At 32.5% G+C, this 8,818-nt stretch overlaps 1 pseudogene; it reads left to right on the top strand.

The window, feature by feature from the left end:
• Positions 1 to 6,591: 6,591 nt before the first annotated feature.
• LOC123587133 lies at positions 6,592 to 6,724 on the top strand (annotated as a pseudogene).
• The last annotated feature ends 2,094 nt before the right edge of the window (positions 6,725 to 8,818 follow it).

Raw genomic sequence — 8,818 nt, 5'->3', positions numbered from 1 at the left:
AATGCATACATAATCTGAAATAGTGGCTACTCTTTCATTAAATTGACTATTTTGATCAGGAGTGAAGTGCTAAAGTAGCCATATGTGTTGCCATTGTGGGTAAAATCTATCAGCTACAGTTTTCTTAACTGTAAAGTAGTAAAGTAATAATATCTGTCTTTTCTATTTTAAGGAGTTACTGTGAGGATAAAAATAATTAAGCAAAGAATTAAAACAATCCAGGAGCTATTTACTTTATATATTTGAGGTGTTGTCTATCAAATTAGATTTAGGTCCCATATTACTTTATTTTTGTATATGTTCTTCTTTTTTCTTACATTCGGAGCATTTCTCTCACCAACACTTATATTAACTTCTCTCATTTTAATCCATTTTATATTTAAATAATATATATTCAGCTCTCTGTTACATCTCCTATGATTATATTTTCTATTCTACTTTATTTAATGGCATTTTTTATTTGTCTATCATGAATCACCATATTTGTTATGGATTTTCATTTAACAATATCTGTAATCAAATTGTTTTATAAGCCATTTAAATTCACATGTCCTATGTTATACCTACTGATATCAAGAAATACAAAATAATTAATCAGTAATATAATCTAATTGAGATTATATCTAAAGCATATAGTGTCAGAAGATGAACACCAGTACCCCTAACAGGAGGTCCTTTACCGTCTGGTAAACTATGACTCTTGAAATTTTTATCTAGTTTCCAACAATGTAATTTATTTAACTCTCATTTACTTATTACAAGTGTTTCAATAATTTTTGATGTTGTACATATTTCAGTATGTCCCTTTAAGTCATATTGGAACAAAAAATACATACCTGCCTAGGTACATAAGTTAGTAATGGGATTTTTTCTGACTTCTAGCTTTATATTATTAGTCACACAAACATGTCAAAATAAGAACAGAATTTCCCAACTAGTCAGAGAAAATAAAGTTAAAGACAAAGATCTAGGTTGTTGACAGAACAATAAATACATCTAATTCATGGTGTGTAGCCAAGGATAACTAAAATGTCTAGATGATGTAAGATATTTTCTGCGATATAGTCTCATATTGATAACTTGAAATTGGAACATATTATTAATTTTTATGTCATAGCTATTCTGTTCTTGATACTTTTCTGAGATTTATTAATCAGTGTTTTTGATACATGATATCACAATCATGACATATTTGGAAGAATGATTTACTCTTTATCTCATTGAGGAATTTTACCAAGAAAAGTAATTTATTTTTGTTTGTTTATGAAACATAATGTATAGTACATGAGGTATCCATATTCTATAGGAATCAGTTAATATAATTTATTGTCAAAATTTGAAGCTCTTATTTCTAATAAACATTATTAGACTATTTTCTCAAGAAAATGGTACAACTTCTGTAATGTTATATAAAAACACATTGTAGAAAGTAAAAGTTTCTACTCAAGTGTGTTTTGTCTTCTAGAGGAGAAATTCATTTCATGATTTTGTAACTTAAAGAAATATTTGATTAAAATTACCAAGGCATAAAACTTTCTTTACACAATGCTGAAAATATGTAGCACTTGGCAATGGTTAATAGTGTTTAAATATATATATATATGTGTGTGTATATATATATATATATATATATATATACACACACATATATATATGTATATATATATACATTTATATATATACATTTATATTTATACATTTATACATATATATATTTATACACACACATACACTATATATATAATTTTTAGCATTTAAATTTATTTATATATATTATCTGCAGAATAGACTACATTTTGGTTGGGTTGGATTCACATACTGATGGCCAGCTATTCCCTATATTCAATTTTAAATATAAAATGCCAGGGCATGTGTGGAAGATGTTCATAATAGCAACTGATGGTATTTAAATGTCTTTTAATTTTAGGACTGGAAAACATTTCTGATTGCTTATATATTTTGCTTATTTCACTTTTTACTGGAAAAAAGAACCCAGAATATTATTGTTTGAACTTGACATTGAGAAGTTCGCGCGGCAGCTGGAAGTATAATTTCTTCATGTGACACCACCAACTAGTTAGATTTGAACGGATAGTTTAGGGCTTTTAAAGAGCAATTAAAATTATGTGGCAGGTGATTACGTCTCAATGCTCCAGTTGCTTATATAAATGCATCAGTATAGTACTTCACAAGCAGAAAAACAATAGAAAATTTCTGCATATGCCCAATTACACTTGTAAACTATGTGTAGAAAATCAATGCCGTTTCATTTAATTTTACACAAACAGCAATTTGTAACTAACTTTGGAGTCTGAAAAATAATTTATTTCCATATGAATCTGTCTTGAAATTGTAACAATTAGGTTCACTGTTTTTCTTCAGGATTTCTGGCCTGCCAGTATTTGTATATGGAGAGAAATTATGCTGACCAATAAATTTTATACCTCTACAAATTTTGAGAAAGAATAATAGACTAAGGAAATAATGCATATCCATTCAGTATAATTTCATAGACCTAATTGTGAAATTAACATTTTTGTTTCATTTCACATTTGTTACATTTTACACCCAGAAATCTACAATATAATATCCTCTACAGAGTTCAGTTTAACAGGCGAAGAACTTTTCCTGATAAAGCTGTTTGATTCCCTAGTTACTTTTTATAAACTGTTCAACTTTACTATTTTTGGTTGCCTCTTCCAAGAAAAGAGTACCTCTTTGAACGTAACATCATTGTAAATGATTCGGTTCTATGGTTTCAGTGTTTGGGAAACATATATTAAAAATATTACACTATGTAAATATAGAAAAAAATGTACTTCTTTAGCATTGCTAGCCAAATAAATGACAACCAAATGAGTGGATTTATTTGACTTATATTTATATGGTGATTCTATGAATTGTTGTTCTTTTCCTTTTGTTCCTGCAATGGAACTTTTGGATTACCAGAAAAGTCAGGCACTTGCATGTCTGATGATGACAGTTACAATTGTATCTTTGTACTGTTTTCTCTCTTGGAAGATCATTTCTTTCTCATATGTTACAGTGTATGTTTCATTATTCTCATTTTTTAAGGAGATAAAGCATTTTTTTTTCTTTTCACATCCACAGAAAGTATTGTATTATCAATGCAGAATGACAGGGACACTATTTAATTTCCTGAATCTCACTCTGTTGAGAAACAAAGAGAATTTATTGACTTATTTTATTAGGAAGAGGTTCAAATGTGAACTTACCAGTAGATTTTGGAAAGATAGGAGACTTGTTTTTTGTCTTTTTCTCAGTAGTTTGTGGAAACAACATCCCCAGCTTCCAAACACACAATGATTACTCCTCTGCTCATGTTGTATTTGTGGATAAAGCATCCTATACAAGTAGTAATAATCACAGTTCACAGTTCACTGAGTAATAATCACATCCACTGAGGTGGGATTTGCACAAGCAGAAGTGTAAGTAAATAAAACTAAGTTTGTTTCGTATTCTTATATATTTTACTTTTTTATCAATTAACTCTTGCATACTTTTTCTAAACTTCAGATGCACAATAGGAATGGTAATTTATGCATTCTCTTTTAGTGTTGTGACAGGGAAAAAATCTCTTACATAGGAAAGACATTCCTATTATTACTATTAATAGGGCACATTGATTATTAAGTGTGTGAATAACTTCATGTAGAATTAAAAGTAAAATAATTCTATAAATGAAGAGACAAAATTATTCAGAAGCAATTTTATTTTAGGCATGTCTAACTTAGAAAACATTATTCTTTTTTTAAGTTTATTTAATGTTTATTTATTTTTGAAAGAGAGAGAGAGAGAGAGTGAGCGAGCGCACAAGGGAAGGAGGGGCAGAGAGGGAGACACAGAATCCAAAGCAGGCTCCAGGTTGCAAGCTGTAAGCTCAGAGCCCAACATGGGGCTTGAACCCATGAACTGTGAGATCATGACCTGAGTCTAAGTCAGACGCTTAACTGACTGAGCCATCCAGGTGCCCCGGTAAGCATTATTCTAATTCTTCCAGGGTTTGGCTTCGATATCTCAAATAAGGAGGCGCAAATGACTTAGTTACATATATACTTACATAAAGTCACCTAGATTAAGAATTCCATGGAACCAAAATAGTCTATATAGAAATGTTACTCTCCAACTCCTAAATATCTGTTTCAGTATTTGTTCTATTTATGCATTCAAAACTATTTCCATATCAATACCCTACTTACCTTTTTTTTTTCAAAGTTTATTTATTTATTTTTGAGCAAGAGAGAGGCAGAGAGACACACAGGGAAAGAGAGGAAGGGACAGAGAAAGTGGAGAGAAAGAATCCCAAGCAGGCTCGGCACTGTCCGTGCAGAGCCAGCACAGGGCTTGATCCCATGAACCATGAACGGAGCCAAAATCAAGAGTTGGACGCTTAAATGACTGAGCCACCCAAGTGCACCTCCCCTATTTACCTTTTGTGACATGACACATAGTATATTTGCCTTACTATAGGCTCTTGGAACACATAAAATGTTTTCTAGAGCCTACGTTAATGATGGGGTCATAACAGACAATGAAATGTGTATTTGGATTGGATTGCATAACATATATAGAAGATAACAGATGCAAAGACATACATCTGTATTTTATCTTGTAATCAATTCATGTACAGAATTTATGTCTTTATTCTCATGACTATGTAGTATTGCTATATAGATAAAGTAGCTTTGAATTTCATTAAATTATTGAAATCTGCATCAGTTTGCTTTACAGTATATTAGTTTTTGTGTTAGCTTGTAGCTTCAGATTTTGTCAATTCCAATGAAGCATTTTAATAGAAGAGTATTCAGTTCGTAAAGGTGTTTAATAAATGTCCATTTAATGTGTTTGAACTATGGAGAGCTTCTTGGGTTATAGGATTTTGGCAATGACATTTATGTTTCCTTTCTTCTTCCTTATTTTCTTTCTGACTGATTCCTTCCAGATTTCCTCTATGAAGCCTTCTCTGATCATCTGAATTAGAAATATTCCTGCTCTGGAAATTATATAGCAATTACTGATTATTCTATTCATGTGACAGATGCCACAGAATCCTTACTTTACTAATATTATCATTTTATGCAAGCATAAAATATCCATTAGGTTTCAAAGTTTAATTTACATCATAAGGAAAGACTAGGTCATTTTTATTTAACTCCCTGAGTAAATAATGCAGATGTGAAATTATTGCTGAAAATAATTTGAGAATCAAGAAAAAGTCCCTAATTTTATAGGTGAAATTAAAGACTCAGGAGGTTGAGGTCACTTGCCCAGCTTCACATAGCTAATTAGTCCTGAGTAAGTTTCTCAGTGTCCCAGGTACCAAGTAGTGATATTGTCATTATACTTCCAATCATGTAAATATTGGCAAAATTTTCCAAATTATAAATTGCAACAGTCTTTCCTTGGCCGTCTTCTTATAAATGTTTTTGTATGTGTCTGTGATTCGAATAGTGATGTCATTGGTGTACATAGTAGATTGAATAATAGCCACCCTCATATGTCTGCCCCTTAATCCTAGAACCTGTGAATATCATTGTATATAGTTAAAAAATGAGTACTACCTTACATACCAAAATATATGATTTAAAGATTTGGAGAGGAGGCACTTATTCTGCATTATCCACATGAACCTCAAATTCAATAGCAAGTATCCTTATAAGAATGAGACAAAGGAAGATTTGACAAAATAAGAGAAAGCCATGTGGCTGCAGAGGTGTATATAGGAGTGACGAGGTCACAAGTCAAACAGTGCCTACAGCCACGCACAGCTGGAAAAGGCAAAGAAGGGATTCTCCCCTAGAGCCTCTGGAGGGAGTCCAGCCATGCCAACATTTTGGTTTGAAAATTTTCTCCTCTAGAACTGTGAGAGAATAAATTTATACTCTTTTAGGCCACCTAGTTTGCAGTAATTTGTTACAGTAGCCACAGGAAACTAATAGAGCGTGCAATCCCAAACTGTACGTTACAATGCTGACTTGGATAAGTAGAGCACTTCATGGCAGAAGTTTGCCCAATGGAAAAATTAAATAGATTCAAATTTTTTTAAATTAATTTATTTATTTTGAGGAAGAGAGAGAGAGAGAGAGTGTGTGTGTGTGTGTGTGCGCACACGCGCAAGAGAGACAGAGAGAGAGAGAGAGAGAGAGAGAGAGAGAGAGAGAGAGAGAGAACCCCAAGCAGGCTCTGAGCTATCAGCAGGGAGCCTGATCTGGGACTCAAACCCATAAACCCTAAGATTATGAACTGAGCCCAAATCAAGAGTTGGTCACTTAACTGACTGAGCCACCTGGGTGCCCTAAATAGATATTTTAAAAAACACATATTTTGGGGGGCGCTTGGGTGTCTCAGTTGATTAAGTGTCTGACTCTTAATTTCAGCTCAGGTCATGATCTCACGGTTCATGGGTTTGAACCCCACATCAGGCTCCCTGCTGATAGCTGAGTGTTCTTGGGATTCTCTCGCTTTCTCTGCACCCCTCCTCTCTGCCCCACTCCCCCATTCTCTACCTCTATCTCTCTCAAACAAAAAACAAAAAACAAACAGAAACCATGTTTTTATACAACAGGAAATATCGCTTCTCGGCCTTTTGGTTAAGATCAAGTGTAGTATCTGTTCTTATCCATTTAATATACAGCAGGAAATATATATTGGATAATTAAAATATGTTAGGTAATATGGCAAGCACTGCAATATGGCATTTCTTTAATTCCTGGACAAAAAAAAAATCTTGAAGTATGTAATCCTCAGTGCAAATGAATGAGTTAAGTCAGAGAAGTTTACCAACATCGTGTAACCAGTAAGAGAATGGAGACCCACGGTGATTAATAAATTTGCCCAAGGTCAGTCAATAATTAAAGACTAAAACTTGAACCTATTAAAATTAACCATAACAGAAATAAACATGAAGCCACAATTTGTATTTAAATAGAGATAAGAAAGAAAGGTGAAATTAAGACATAAACTGAGCAATTTTTAATTATACCTTGTGGAGTTGCTTATTTATGAGGAGGGAAGGTTTTTTGTTGTTGTTTTCTTTTTTTTTTACATTAAAGTTGCCATACCAAGAAGTGGACCAGTGCAAGTATGATGCTCAAAATATGGTCAATGGTAATTTTTTTCATATATAATGAGGTATTATTTCTATTTCTGGGAATGGAAAATCTCTAATGATAATCTTCACAAAATTAATAATAAACAAAGTAACGAACAATATATAAAAATATTCTCTGAAGAAAGGGCATTTAACTGAAATGAGAAGAGCTCTATCCTTGTTTATGTTCAAATATGTGGTAATACCTCAAATGAAAGAGGAAATATATTGTCAGTGGCACAGAATCTGGACTAAGGGTAGAAACTGTAAGAAGATGGATATTAGTCATTAGAAAATTGCTAAGCCATGCACGAAAACCTCTCAGAAACTGTTTAAGACAGAATAATATATTAGAAAAGAGATCAAATCAACTGAGGGCAAGATGAAACTCTATTTTGATGAACTTGGACAGATAATATTAAATGAAGAGAACAATAATTGGAAAGGAGAGAAATTCCATATGACTAAATCAAATATAAATTCCAGATGTGAACAATCAAAACAAATATGAAAATCATATTTTAAGAAATATTTTAAGACTTTAAGCTCTACAGTGCATTTAGATAGAATTTCATGTTTTTTCCTACTTACTACAGTTCATACAAACTTTATTTTGTAAGCATAAGAATACTGTATCTTACAACTAAAGAAACATGTCAAGGGCACATTTACTGGCATGAATGTAACTCTAAACTCTTGGCAGAGAGTGAGAAAGCAAAACCCTTAAATAGGGAGGGCAATTTTGCTAACCATTTAGGATGAAATTGAAATGGAGGTTAAGATTCTGTTGCTCCATGAAGAAATCAGTTTTTAAGTGCCCTTCATAGTATGAACACTTCTCATGGCTATCATAATTCAACATAGGGATTTTTCCATTAATGTCCTCAAAAAAATTTTCTATGAAGCTTAATCAAAACAACAGTGAGGACAATATATGGAGTCAGGTTTATTGAGTTAAGTTAAACTAATTTCCAATAGTTAATATTAATAATTAGGTTAATTAATATTAACTAATATAAGGGTGGTTGTAATTTCAATTTTGCATTATCAGATACTCCTTATAATCATTCATAAGTCGTAGGACAGGCTGTGGAAAGGAATTTGCTTATGTCTTATGAAATCTATATTTAGCTGTGAAGCACTAAGTGTTGTTTTATTTTAATCAGCTTAGGTAACTGGGCAGTACATATACTTAACTGGAGGGCTAGACATCACCTTGGAAAGGAATGACCTATGTAGAGCTCCAGGACTTTCCTTAGCAGAAACTAAAGTCAAGGATCTACTTGAGCAACAATGGTCTAGTCAGGACATTTCCGTTTCTATTCTGAATGCCATGATCATCCTTACTGCTGTGATGTCAAGTCCTCCAAATGTCCCTGCTTCTTGTATCACATGCTCAAGTAAAAATGTCCCAGCTGGAGCATCAGATTGAACTAATTGTAGGTAACTTGCCTGCACTCTGGCTGCCAGGGTTTGAATGGAGAGGGATTTTTTTTTCCTTCCCATAGTAAGAGAGAGCAAAAGGTAGCACAAGATCATATACACAATGGGAAATTCTATCCAAATAGGAAAGATTAATGCTATAGGATCACAAATAAAACCAATAAGTGAACTAACCAGTCAAGTATTAAAATGATATATTAATCTTTTATTGTAAAACAATTAATATAGGAAAAATCACATGGTATCCTGAGTCCAGATGTTGAG

The sequence above is a fragment of the Leopardus geoffroyi genome, chromosome C3 (assembly GCF_018350155.1).
Source record: "Leopardus geoffroyi isolate Oge1 chromosome C3, O.geoffroyi_Oge1_pat1.0, whole genome shotgun sequence".
Taxonomy (NCBI): Eukaryota; Metazoa; Chordata; class Mammalia; order Carnivora; family Felidae; genus Leopardus; species Leopardus geoffroyi.
The sequence above is the reverse complement of the archived record's forward strand: the minus strand, read 5'-3'. Positions and strand labels throughout refer to the sequence as shown.